The sequence below is a fragment of the Eptesicus fuscus genome, chromosome 3 (assembly GCF_027574615.1).
Source record: "Eptesicus fuscus isolate TK198812 chromosome 3, DD_ASM_mEF_20220401, whole genome shotgun sequence".
NCBI lineage: Eukaryota > Metazoa > Chordata > Mammalia > Chiroptera > Vespertilionidae > Eptesicus > Eptesicus fuscus.
The window spans coordinates 21,308,875-21,323,123 of NC_072475.1; positions in this window are offsets into that span (position 1 = coordinate 21,308,875).

Genomic DNA, 14,249 nt, shown 5'->3' on the forward strand with positions numbered 1-14,249 from the left:
GAAGGATTTGCAGGGGGAAAATGCTACTGAGCTGCTAGAGATAGCAAACAAGGTTTTCATCAACCGAGACAGTGCGGCAAGGAAGGAGGAAGAAAAGAGAATACAAAGAAGGGCCAATATAATAGCAGCGGCTTTTAGAGGCTCGGGCTCCCAGACAGATCAGAAAGGGAAGCAAGAATACAGATCAGGGGGGAAAGGAAGAGCAAGCCTGAGACGAGACCAGTGTGCCTATTGTAAGGAGACAGGACACTGGAAAAATGAATGTCCCAAACGGCAAAGTAAGAAAACTGGGCCCCCTTTTCCACCCAGTTGCTATCAACCAGAGCCACCTGAAGCAGATCTCATTGGGTTAGCAATGGCTGATTCCGACTAGGACAGACTGGGCTCTTTTCAGCTGGGCCCCCACAAAACCATGGTCACAATGAAAATAGGGGGCCAGACTGTGGACTTTATGGTTGATACAGGAGCTGAGCACTCAGTAGTCACACAGAAAGTAGTGCCTCTCTCAGGAAAGGAGGTCACCATTGTTGGAACTACTGGGAATCAGACCCGTAGACCATTCTGCCGTCTTCGCCAATGCCAACTTGGTGGCCACCAAGTAATTCAAGAATTCCTGTACTTTCCAGACTCTCCAGTGCCTCTAATGGGTAGAGACCATTTAGCCAAAATGGGGGCAGAAATCACTTTTGCTCCAAATGGCTCAGCACAGCTTCGCCTAGGTGAGGAGACCTCCCCAAGGATCCTGTCCTTAGCAGTGCCGAGGGATGAAGAATGGAGACTTTATACCCCCAGTCAAAGACCTCACCATTAGAACCTGAGAGGAAGAATTCACATTGATATGGGCAGAAGGGAATCCTCCAGGCCTGGCTAAGGACCAAGGCCCGGTGCTAATCGACTTAAAGCCTGGGGCACAGCCTGTTAAAATCCACCAATATCCAATTCCAAGGGAAGCACACCTAGGAATCCAGGTCTACTTAGACTGGCTGCTCCAGTGGGGACCTCTTAAACGATGCCATTCTCCATGGAACACACCTCTCTTGCCTGTCAAAAAGCCCGGGACTAATGACTACCGCCCGGTGCAGGGCCTGTGGGCTATTAATGAAGCTGTTATAACCCTGCATTCAGTGCTGCCAAATCTCTACACTTTTCTGGGACTCATTCCATCAGATATGGAATGGTTTACATGCTAGATCTGAAATATGCCTTTTTCTGCTTTCAGTTGGCACCCTCCAGCCAGCCCCTTTTTGCCTTTCAATGGGAAAACCCAACTACGGGGGCCAAGGAGCAGTACACCTGGACCAAACTGCCACAAGGGTTCAAGAACCCCCCTACTCTTTTTAGTGGAGCACTAGCATCTGATCTGTCTAAGTTCCCAGGACAGAACTTAGGTTGTGTTCTACTCCAATATGTAGATGACCTCCTACTGGCTAGCTCCACAGGAGCTCAGTGCTAGGAAGGAATGCGAGCCCTTCTGAGACTATTAATTAAAGAGGTTATCGGGTGTCTAAGAAAAAGGCACAGATTTGTCAGAAAGAAGTCAAGTATCTAGGCTTCTGAATCACCCAAGGGAAACAAAGGCTAGGGACTGAAAGAAAGCAGGCAGTATGTGCCATCCCAGTCCCTTGCACCTGGAGGCAGATTTGGGAATTCCTGGGAGTGGCAGGGTTCTGTTGAATTTGGATCCCAGGGTTTTCAGACCTGGCTAGGCCTCTCTATGAAGCTTTAAAAGGGGAAGAGAAGGCACCCATTGACTGGGGTCCCGAGCAGGAGAAAGCCTTCATAAAGGCAAAGCTCACTGAGACCCCAGCACTAGGGCTACCAGATGTGACATGGGACTTTAATCTCTTCATTCATGAGAACAGTGAGGTAACCCTAGGAGTTCTAACTCAGGAGTTTGGACCCTGGCGAAGACCAGTAGCCTACCTCTCCAAGCAGATTGACCTGGTTGCCTCCAGGTGGCCCCTGTGTCTCAGGGCCCTTGCAGCCATGGCATTATTAGTCCAAGAAGTGGATAAGCTTACCTTAGGACAAAATTTAAATGTAAAAGTACCTCATGCTATTGTCATCCTGATGGGAGCTAAGGGGCAACATTGGCTCACTCATGCTTGGATGACTCAGTATCAAGGGCTCTTATGTGAAAATCTTCAGGTACAATTAGAAGCAGTGAGAACTCTTAATCCTGCCACCTTTGTACCCATCGCTGAGGGAGCCCTTGAGCATGATTGCCTGGAAGTCCTAGAGGAGGTTTACTCCAGCTGGCCAGATCTAACAGACAAACCCCTGCAAAATCCAGATTTAGTATTGCTCACAAACAGCAGTAGCTTCTTAGATGAAGGAAAAAGATGAGCTGGATATGCAGTGGTATCAAACTTTGAGACAATTGAGGCATAGGCCCTGCCTGAAGGATGGTCAGCGCAGAGGGCAGAACTTTGGGCCCTAGTCAGAGCCCTAGAACTCAGTAAGGATAAGCGTGCCAACATCTACACTGACTAGCGCTATGCCTTCGCTACCCTGCATATCCATGGGGCCATATATAAGGAAAGGGGGCTCCTGACGGCCAGAGGAAAGGAATCAAAAATCAGAATGAAATTTTAAAGTTACTAGAAGCAGTCTGGGAGCCCAAGGAAATAGCTGTCATCCATTGCAAAGGTCACCAGAAAGGGAAAGACACAGTGTCAGAAGGAAACCAGTGTGCACCATCACGGATCATGTTGGCCCCAAAATTACTTGAATCTCCAAAGTGCGATCTCAGGAAGAGAAATGGGCCCAGCAAGAAGGAGGCATGAGAACGAAGGAAGGCTGGTGGATACTCCCAGATCATAGGGTCTATGTCCCAGAACAGTTACCCATAAGTTAGTCCTCCAGCAGCATGAACTTACTCATTTAGGGAAGACTGCCCTATAAGGTTTGTTAGGCAGATGGGTAACTGATCAGTAACTCATCTGTGGACCTCAAAGACAGTTTTTCCAAGTCCTTGTAGTTGCTTCTGGATTTCTAAGTTCCTTATTTCCCCCAAATCTCCCTTTGGCCAAATTAAGGGAGGGGGTCTGCCAGGACCTGGGCTGGCTTCCCTCCGCCCCAGCTTCATCAGGAAGGACGTCCAGAATGAGGTCCGGAAGACGTCCAGTCTAATTAGCATATTACCCTTTTATTATTATAGATCTTAAGGTCTTATTCTCCATAGCTCCAACACATGTCTTACCTCTATAGCTGAGGTTCAGTAGATGCTTGCTGAGTTTAAAAATATATTTTTATAAGAATATTACATCGATGATGGTTTGTCCTCTGTTAATCCTATCAGATGATATATAATATCTATTAGTGCTAATTTTAAGTTCAAATACTTGGTTAAGGTGATGTGTGCCCTATATTTGCCAGTAGGAGGACCTTTAATCTGTATGTCATTTGACATGTCCCATCAGTTTGTGAATGCTCACCTGTTTATTTTTAGTTGAGTACCATATACGGCATTTGGATAATTGTAAAAATAGTTTGAGTTCCAGAATAATATCATCTTTCTTCAAGGAGAATTTATATTTGCTTCTGGAAAGAGGTTAAGGCTACTAGCAATGATAGGTCTCCTTAATCCAACTGGAGGACCTCAGAGGATTTGAAGCTGGGAGGGCTGGCTTATTTCTGGTTTATCTTTACTCCCAATGTAGTCCTTTGGATCCCAAACCCAAAACCTGGAGTCACTCCCCTTGACCTTCCTCAAATTTTAATTTTATATTCCTATTCCTAGTAGTCTGTCAAAAGTTCTGTTTAGCTTCCTGTGCCACGCCAGCATGGCCAAGGGTGAACGGCTTAGAAAAGACAGACAAGAGAATGAAAGCTGGGTCTGGGGGGGGCGGGGCGGGGGGACGCTGCTCCCTGAGAGATAGCGCCGACGCCCGTAAGCCGTGTCTTTATTTTTTAGCAGATGCCTCGAGGCAAAGTAAGGGCGTGGTCAAGATGTTTACAACATTCTCGTGGGTTTCGATCCTACTCAATTACATGCACCCGAACTCTATCAAGCCTACATTACTCAGGCACATGAGGCAATGTGTCCGGATCATAGGTTCATGCTTACAACTACAACTGTTGGCTATAATTGTGCTGGGAGGGCCCTGCCCTCCAAGCTGGGACTCGCATGTGGCAATGAGAGGACTGTGCCCTCTCATCAGTCCAAGCCTTGAACCTGTCCAAACACTGTAGCAGCTCTCCACAGCGTCCCAGTCACCTCCTTGGAAAAAGCAGCTCTAAATGTTCTGCTCACCTCTCTGTGTTTTCTTCTCTTAGATCTTGTTATCCTACTTCATTGTCGAGCTAGCTCTTGGAGTGATTTAAAAAAGATTTTGTCCAACTTCTGTGGGTTTGTTTTTTTGTTTCGGTAAAAGTGTTAGCCTGAATTACCTAATCCATTACTGGAAGTGCAAGTTCTCCTTGCCCCAGAGTTGACTTTTAAAAATAAAAATATGGTTATATCATTTTCCTAATTAAAACACATCAATGACTGCCTATTTTTCTTCAGAATCTTTTATTAAGCTTAATGGTCTACATCCCCAAATCATCTCCAGCCATTCTCCATCTCGCTTTGTACTTTCCAGACACAGTGGCTCTCTTTCACAAAAATTATGATCTTCAATCATTCAACCTTTACAATTCTGGCATTGCACTGTGGTTTCCATCTCCTGACTACTGTTAACGGCTCCCACCCATCACCTCCCTCTGACCTAGTTAATGCTTACTAATTGCCAGAGCTCAGCCAAATGTTCCCTGACTGTCCTGGCCTACGTAGGTCAGTCACAGTACCCAGTTTCCTCTTCAAAGCACTTATTAAGGTTTGCAATTATATGTTGATTTGAATGATTAATTGAATAATCTCTGTCTTCTTCATATGCTATATGATGGCAGGGGTCATGTCTGTTTTGCTTACCATTGCATGCTCAGCAACTACTTGTAACAGGTGTTTAATAAAATGAAGGAAAGAATAAAAATGATTGTCAATCAAAAGTCCTTTTCTGGGTCAGTTATCTATGCAATTAGCCCATTAATTTGCACCAACAGTTCTGCACCTACGGTTTGTTGATGCAGCTGAAATTTCCTGGCTTTTACTTTGAAGTCTGATTAAAAATAAAACCACACACCAGTTTCGGTTTCCATTCCTCCTATAGTCACGCTGATTTCATGTCAATAGAGCGTTATTTTTAACCAAGGAAATGTTGCTTTCTTGGTGACTTTGTAAAACTTTGGAACAAACCGAGATTTACTTTGGTTTCAATGTAAACACTCTGATTCTTGAGAAAAAGCTATTCCGATGCTTAGTTTCCATTTTGGCTAACTCCTCAGAAAGTCAAAAATGAAAGACAGAGTCTCGGGCAGGTGATGGAAGTCAAAATAATACAGCAAATAATGTTGCAAATATGTTCTTTTGCTGACTATAGATTTCCCTGGTAGAGTGAATTTCCATCTGTTTTGCAGTTGAAAATAAAAGACAGCTGCTTCTTCAAAATTTGTAGGTAAGAAGTCAATAAATAATGGGAACTCTAATTAATATTATATGTTTTTGTTTTAAAACCAAATTTAGGCTTACATAATTGTATACACCTGTGCCAATTTTGTATTTTAATAGGCTTGTCTTGGAATTGGCTATTTTTTTTTCTCTGGGTCTCTAGACTACACAAACAATAACTATTTTACTTTTTTAGTTTCAAAGTGATTTCTTAGCTTTCCTGAATGGGGTCTTCACTGACACAGTTGGGTAATGGTAGCTGTAAATTAGCTTAAGTTTATAGGGATTACAGTTTGCTTCTGCGGGAGAAATATGAAAGGTGTCGACACACCACTGGGCAACACCTCACTTTCACGCTTTGTGAAACTAAATCTTCCTCTGCAAATGCAGTCCTCTTTTTAAAAGACACTCGTTTAGCCCTAGCCACTTTGGCTCATTGGATAGAGCGTTGGCATGTGGACTAAAGGGTCCTCAGTTTGATTCCTGTCAAGGGCACATGCCCGGATTGTGGGCTCGATCCCCAGTAGGGGGCGTGCAGGAGGTAGCTGATCAATGATTCTCTCTCATCATTGGTATTTCTACCTCTCTCTCCCTCTCCCTTCCTCTCTGAATAAAAATACATTAAAAATAAATGTATGTACCTCAATATGTTTTCTATGTAGGTTTAGAAAGGGGAATATTCTTAGATATGGCAGCAAACAGTCTCAACTTTCCCCCTAAACTTTTGCCTTCATTATCCAACTGCCTACTAACCATCTCCTCCTGGATATTTAATATATCTCAATCTTAACACATCTAAAACTACACTCTTGTTTCCCCTTGCTCCCAAAAGTCTAATTCCCATAGTCCTCATCATCTCAATAAATGAAACTTCATTCTTCTAATTGCTCAAGCAATTGAAGGGTCATCCCTGGCTCTTTAGTTTTCTTGATACGCCATTTCCAATTCACCAGCAAATCCTCTCAGTTCTACCCTCAGCACGTGTCCAGAATCTAATCACATCTCATCACTGCCACCATTACCCCCTTAGTCCAAATCCAAGCCACCATAATCTCTTGCCTGGACTATAAACTGATCTTCCCGGCTTTCACTCTTACTATTGTATAATGCTCCTTCACACACAGCAGCCAGAGCTATCCTTTCAAAATGTAAAGCATATAGATTTTTGTCTTAAGGTAGAATCCAAAGTCCTTACCATGGGCTCAAAAGATAAAATATGGCCTCTGGCCACTTCTTTGACCTCTTCACCAGAACTTCCTTTTGTTCATTCCACTCCGATCAAACTGGCTTCTGTAATTTTTCTCTACCATGCCAGTCTTGCTCCTACCTCGGAGACTTTGCATATGATATCCCATCTACCTGGATTGCCCCTCCCCTAATATCATCATGACTAGCCCCTTAATTTTCCTCAGGCTTGTGCTTAAATGTTTCCATTCAGAAAATGCCCTTCCTGAATAGCACATTAATTTTAAAAAGTACCTCATCCCCTACCCACAGGACTCGTTCATGCCTTTCCTAGAATAAGGTTTTCCAGGATAGTCCTGATTTCATCTGCTTTGTCTTGACATAGTAATTATAAGTAATTATTCTCAAAATGTCCTTGTTTGATTAATTATGTTGTTGCACACCCTTACAATGTTTCCTTCTTGTAGTTTTCATCACTACCTGATACCACCTGTCTATCTCTCCCCGTTTGAATGTTGGTGAAAGTTGACCATTTGTTTTATTTTCTGCTGTATCCCTATCACTAAGAAGTACCTACAACACAAAGACTCAATAAATATGTGTTGAATGAATGGGGTCATTAGCTACCTGATAATGTCAATTGCTCTCCTGGAAACCAGGGAGGAAAAGATAAATAAGAGACCCTATTCAATACACAAGCCCCACCTGAGAGATTGTGTTTTGATAGAAACTGGAGAAAAAGATTTTCAGGTTGAAAATCTATGGTCTGGGAGCTATCTGCCCAGTGGAGGAGTCAGAGATGAAAGGTAGATGGGCATCCGAACATCTCTCATCAGTGAATGGCTGGGATGTCCAATCTGGCAGAATCACCATATTGAGTTTACTATGTACATAGTCCTGCCCAGTGTGGCTAGTCAGGGCTAACGATAAATCAAATTGCTAAATTCTATTTTTGTCACTGGAAAAAGTTTTTACTACAGAGTATTGGCTTTGCAGAGCCTAAGCAGCAAAAATAGAAAGTATTTATAGCCCCAGATGTCTCATGACAGTATAAGAAGTGGGGACAGGGGAATTGTCTCACAGAGAACTGAGGTTGGGATTTGATCAAAATGAGCAGTTGGACACAAATTATTTGCTGCAGGGAACAGCTTTGTAACCAAACTTTTGCATATAACTCTAATTATATCCTTAGGATAAATCCACACAAGTTAGAAATGCTATTAACTCGGATGATCCTTGCATATGATTTTCAAGATTGTCTTGAAAACTACTTGGGAATTCATTTTTTTTTTAAAAAAGAAAACTTTCACCCTCTACTAAATGTAGGTGTACTCCCAGTAGAAACAGCTGAGTTTCTTAACATTCTAAGGTATAGTAATCCTAGATACTTCAAGAAATCTGCTGCATAAATTCTCTCTCCTGACAATATAGAGGTAGGCTTAATTCCTCCTCTCTATATTATATTCCTAGCATCTTGCAGGTACACCTCTATTATAGCACTTGCCACATTACTAGTATAGTGTATTTGTTTTCCTATTTGGTCACCATCCAAGTCTCCTTTCCCTCCTACCCAACTCCCAAGGGTTTTAAAAGCCTGCGAGTTCTTAATAGTAAAGCAGCAGTTCTTAGGGAACATCTTCAAAGTGCAGAATTCGCTGCCCTCTCAGAATTTTTTTTTAATACTCACTTGAGGGCATGTTCATTAATTTTAGAGAGATGGGAAAGGAGAGAGAGGGAGAGAGAGAGAGAGAAGGTAAACATGGATGTGAGAGAGGAACATCAATCAGTTGCCCCAGCTGGAATCAAACCCTTGACCTTTCAGTGCACTGAATGATGCTCAACTGAGCCACATCGGTCAGGTCATGCCCTCTCAGATTTTCACTCAGAAGTTCTAGGGTGGGGCTGGGGAATCTGTAGCAGACTTTCCCAAGTGACCTGGATAGTCAGTTCATAGACTTCACCATATGAAAATGACTGAGAGTAGGGACTATCTTAGTCATCATTGCATAACTAGTGCCTGGCACATACACACCCATAAATGTGTGCTGAATCAACTGAATGAATGGTCTGGAAAACATCTGGGGACTTCTCTAAGAGAATCCTTTCAAAAAAAAATCAAAACCAGTTAGATTAGACAGCACTTTGCTTATATGCTATGGGAATTATTCAACAAACAGGTCCAAAACTAAAGGGTATTAAAGAGCACAGTTAGCTAGCCTGTGGGAAGATAAGAATAGTCCAACAAGTGATTAGGCAGTTTACAGATGCAAGTCTTAGATAAACAGAATACAGCCCTGGCCAGTGTGGCTCAGTTGGTTGAGCGTCATCCCATGCACCAAAAAAAGGTCACCGGTTTGATTCCCAGTCTGAGTTGCAGGCTCAACCCTAGTAGGGGGTGTGCAAGAGACAGCCAATCAATGTTTCTCTTTCTCCCTCTCCCTTCCTCTCTCTCTAAAAAAATCAATAAAAACATATTTTTTAAAAAGTTAAACAAAAACAGAATATACATGGTCCTAATTTATGATGGTTTGATTTATTATTTTTCAACTTTCTGATGGTGCAAAAGCTATATGTATTCAGGCGAGACTGTACGTGGTACAATACTCTCTCATGGTGCTGGGCAGCAGCAATGAGATGATTTTGCCCTATAGTATGGTAATGTAAGTGTTTTGAACACTTTAAGTTAGGCCAGGATAAGTTATGATGTTTGGTAGGTTAGGTGTATTTAAGTGTACTTTTGACTTAACAAATTTTCAGCTTATGACAGGTTTATCAGGATATAACTCCATCATAAGTCAAGAAGCATCTTTAGTTTGTGAACTGGCATAAGCATTTTAGGACTCATCCTATTCATATTTTATCTGTTTATTTTCTAGTAGGCCTTGGACCCTCATCTTTTCCAGACAGAGGCACCTTGTTGCTTTACCGAGGCAGAGAGAAGTGAGTTTCAAGAGAGAAGTGCTTATAACTGAGAAGTATTTTTAAAACCCAGAAATGGTCTGCAAAGTGAATATTCTATCACTTTATGAAAGCATGAATCTGAAGTTTACATTTATCAAAGTATGTTCATGGCAGGCTCAAATCCAGCCCTGAGCATTTTATTAACTCACCATAAATTCATGCTGATTAAATAAATTCTCTACCTTTTGTTGCTCTGACATACTCTCCAGCAGCACTTTCCAATCTTCTCCCATAAATGCCATATTTAAAATCCACTTGATGTGAATACATTCAGCCAAATCTTTTATTGCCCTAGAATCCCAAAAGTACAGAACTCCCTCTCCAGGAAATAGGAAATCTTCCTTTAAGTAAGTCCCTAGAGTTGGCCCAATAGTAACAGCATCAAGACAGAATTTTCAATAGAATTTATATGTTTAAAAACAAGTCATTCAGTTGTTTAAATAATAACAGTTGGACTTTTCCTTTACTTTGGATATATTAGATATATGCACATTAAAGAATAAGTTGTTCTTAATACATCGTCAGGAAACATTATAGCTTGGACTTGGCACTCATAGATAAGGAATTGTCAGTCTGCCATTTATGCAACGTGGCTGCATTCTCCATGTAATCTCAGTACAGCATTGCTGAGAGCCAAGGCCTCTGTTTTCAAATCTCAGGTCTTTCACTGTGCTCTCTGAGTCACGTTAGTCACTGTTTCCTTCTTGGTGCAGTAACCAGAAATGATTTTCTTTCCACCAGAAGGTTGTTGGGGAAATAACTATTACTAATAATTATGAAAACAGAAAGCAACTGATATTGATACTTGTACATTATAGCATGTACTCTGTTAATGAGCAGGGAAACGGGAGGTTTTGAGTCACTTGAAATTTCAAGTATGTAGTTTTGGCATTTACATTAGTAAGTTGTTCATTGGGAGTACTCTACTGAACCGATCTTTGCTGAGGCAAGTCCAGCAGACAAGGAAAACAGAAAGTGATAAAAGAAATATGTGCAAAGGAAATTAGAATATTTCAATCCTATAAGCATATTTTAAAAATATTAAATGGCTTTGGGCCACATATAGAAAGTATACACATGCATATGCTATATATGTTGCATGTACATATTTGTACCTTTTGCAGTTTTGAAGAGCATTCAGAGAGGCGGCACTTATTCATGTATGAGTACTTACAATATTTAATCCAGTGGCTTAAATGTATTAGATACTCAGTGAAAAAATGATTTTTTAAAAAAGTGAATTGATAGCTCGGGCAGTGTGGCTCAGCAGTTGAGTGTCGACCCAGGAACCAAAAGGTCACCAGTTTGATTTCCAATCAGGGCACATGCCCAGGGTTGCGGGCTCAATTCCCAGTGAGGGGCATGCAGGAGGCAGTGTTTCTCTCTCATAATGTTTCTATCTCTCCTTCTCCCTTCCTCTCTCTCTAAAAATCAATACAAACATTTTTTAAAGTGAATTGATAATTTCAATGACAAGGAACCAGTTAAGTAAAACTTGTTTATGTTTATTTGGAATATTCAACAGCTATTTGTTTAAAAGACTGTGTTAACATGAAAAGCAAGTTACATATACTGTTAAGTTAAATATGAATATACAGTGATGTTATAATAGAAAAAAATCTTTAAATAAAACAAGATGGAACGTCACTATAGCAAAATGTTAAAATGGGACTTTATTTTATTTTTTAGCTTTTTTTCTTTATTAATTAAGGTATTACATATGTGTCCTTAGACCCCCATTGCCCCCCCATCCCTCCATTCATGCCCTCACCCCCCTGTTGTCTGTGACCATTGGTTAGGCTTATATGCATGCATACAAGTCCTCTGGTTGATCTCTCCCCCTTACCCCACCCTCCCCTACCTTCCCTCTTGAGGTTTGACACTCTGATCAATGCTTCTCTGTCTCTGGATCTGTTTTTGTTCATCAGTTTATGTTGTTCATTATATTCCATAAATGAGTGAGATCATGTGATGTTTATCTTTCTCAGACTGGCTTATTTCACTTAGCATAATGCTCTCCAGTTCCATCCATGCTGTTGCAAATGGTAAGAATTCCTTCCTTTTTACTGCAGCGTGGTATTCCATTGTGTAGATGTACCACAGTTTTTTAATCCACTCATCTGCTGATGAGCACTTAGGCTGTTTTAAAATGGGACTTTAGAAGTATTTTTTGGTCTCCTCTCTACTTTCTATTTTTTCTTTAATAAACATGGTTCTTAATCATATAATTTGGTATAGGTATAGAATTGCCCAAAAAAATGCTATAGGAGTTGATGTTTTGCTTTGTGACAGCTTTTATATCTCTGACATGCTATGTCATATTACTATCCAACTGGTAGAGCCTGCAAGCAGGAAGAATAGTTGGAAGATAACATGATAGTTTATGTATCAGCTGGGAAAATTTGTAGCTACACATAACAGAAAACCAAATTGGGGTTTCTGTTACTTACATAAAAGTAAGTCCAGTCTAGAACTGCTGCAGCAGCTTCAAGATGTCAAGAGTGACCCAAACTCATATCTTTCTGCTCAGCATCCCTATCTTGTAGATTCCATCTTCATATTTTCCACATCATGTTCATTTTTGTCATGAGGTCCACCTCCATCCTCATTCTAGAAGGGTAAAAAAAGGGAGAAAATGGAGTTTTGAGGTGGTTAGTAGACATATTAAGAAAAAACATTTTTTTCTAGAAATCTTCACCATTATGTCTAGAAATATATCCCCTGGCCACCCATAACAGTATGGGATCTAATGAAATGAGTTTTTTAGCTAAGCTCATTGCCATCCTTCCTCCCACCCCCCACAAAAGTATCAGGATAGCTCAGCTGGTGTGGTTCAGTGGTTGAGCATTGAGTCATGAACCAAGAGGTCACCAGTTCAATTCCCAGTTAGGGCGCATGCCTGAGTTCTGGCTCTATCCCCAGTAGGGGGCGTGCAGGAGGCAGCCAATCCATGTTCCTCTCTCATTGACATTTCTATCTCTATCCCTTTTCCTTCCTCTCTCTCTAAAATAATCAATAAAAACATTTTTTAAAAGTATCAGGATATTTTTAATAGATAGGGACAATAAGTAGTGTCTGCCCTTTCTTTTCTTATAAGGAATACACTCATCCCCTCCCTAAGAGAAACAATCTCAAATTCTCATCCAGTTACTGCAATGAGCTCAAGTCCAGAATCCAGAAGTTCTGATGATGTGGGGCACTTCCCATCAAGAGTGTGGATCTGGCAACCAATATTTAAAGAAAATTTATCTGCCTCAATACTCCTAATAAGCAATGGTGGATAGACAGAATGTTGGTAAAACTACTATTCAGGAAAGGGGAAAATGGGAAGCACAGTGGTCTCTGGCCCTTAGAAATATCAAATCCTGCTGGATAATTACTGGTATAGCAAGGAATCCATGCCCTTGGTCAGTTAATATGTCAGTCCCTGGTTCTGTTCTGTAAGAGGATCTTCCTATTCTATTGTCTTCCAGGAGTCACATCTGAGGTGGACATTGTGGAGGATACATTTTGGAGCATTAAAACTTTAGCAGTTTGAAGAGACTAGATCTAAGAGTGCTGAATGAGTCCAGAATCTGGTGCCATTTTACCTTCTGAGGCAACTGACATTCTGAAAGCAGTACTGGAGAGGTTTAAAGTTCTCAAGGGCAGTGGGTGGGGAGTGGAGGGTGAAAATTTTGAGTTCAGGACCCAGGAGGGAAAGATTTTAAGTTGTAATTCCAAAGAGTTACACCCTGGAAGAAACTTTTAATTAATCAGATTGGATTAAGTTGATCTGTCCTTAATCTAAATGGCCCCCAATGAACCACACCTCCAAATATTCATGACCTCTTGCCATAGACTCTGCTCTTGACTGTGTGACTTGCTTTGGCCAATGATACCTTAATAAGCAAAGGCCTGCACACTGAGGCTTGTTCTCTTGGAATGCTCCCTCTCGGAATCCTGGAATTACCATGCTGTGAGGGAGCCCAAGTTAGTCACATGGAGAAGCCATGTAGAGAAAAACCAGGGAATCTAGCCAACAGCCCAAGACACATGGGCCTACTTGAGCCAGCCCCAACCATCTGAGCCACCCCAGTTGAGGCCCAAGGGATCATGGAGCAGATGTGGCTCATGCACTATGGCCTAACTGAATTCTTGAGCCAAAGAATCTGGAATCTTGAGCAAATAAGAGTTAAGTCGTTAAGTTTTGAGGTGGTTAGTACACAGCAATAAATAACTGAAACACTACTAAAAGAATAAAGAATGTATAGCAAATAATGTAATTGTTGGGAAAAATACAATTAAAAGTAGGTAATCCAAAGGAAGGCAAGAAAAGAAAGAAAACAGAACAGATTAGATAAATAAAAGCAAACAGTAAAATCCATTTAAACTTGCTTCTAGGCAATTCTGTGTATGAGTAGACAAGTAGGCTTGTCTCAAATCAGTTTTTAAGCCCGAGAAATATTGTCTTTTCTGTATTAGCCTCTGTATCCTGTCCATATCATTTCCACCTTAGTTTAATGGCCCAGCCTTGATGCAATTCGAAATAAGCCTGCAGTGGCGATCCTACCTTTAATCTGTTCTTTGCTAAATAAATAAATAAATAAATAAATAAATAAATACATAAATA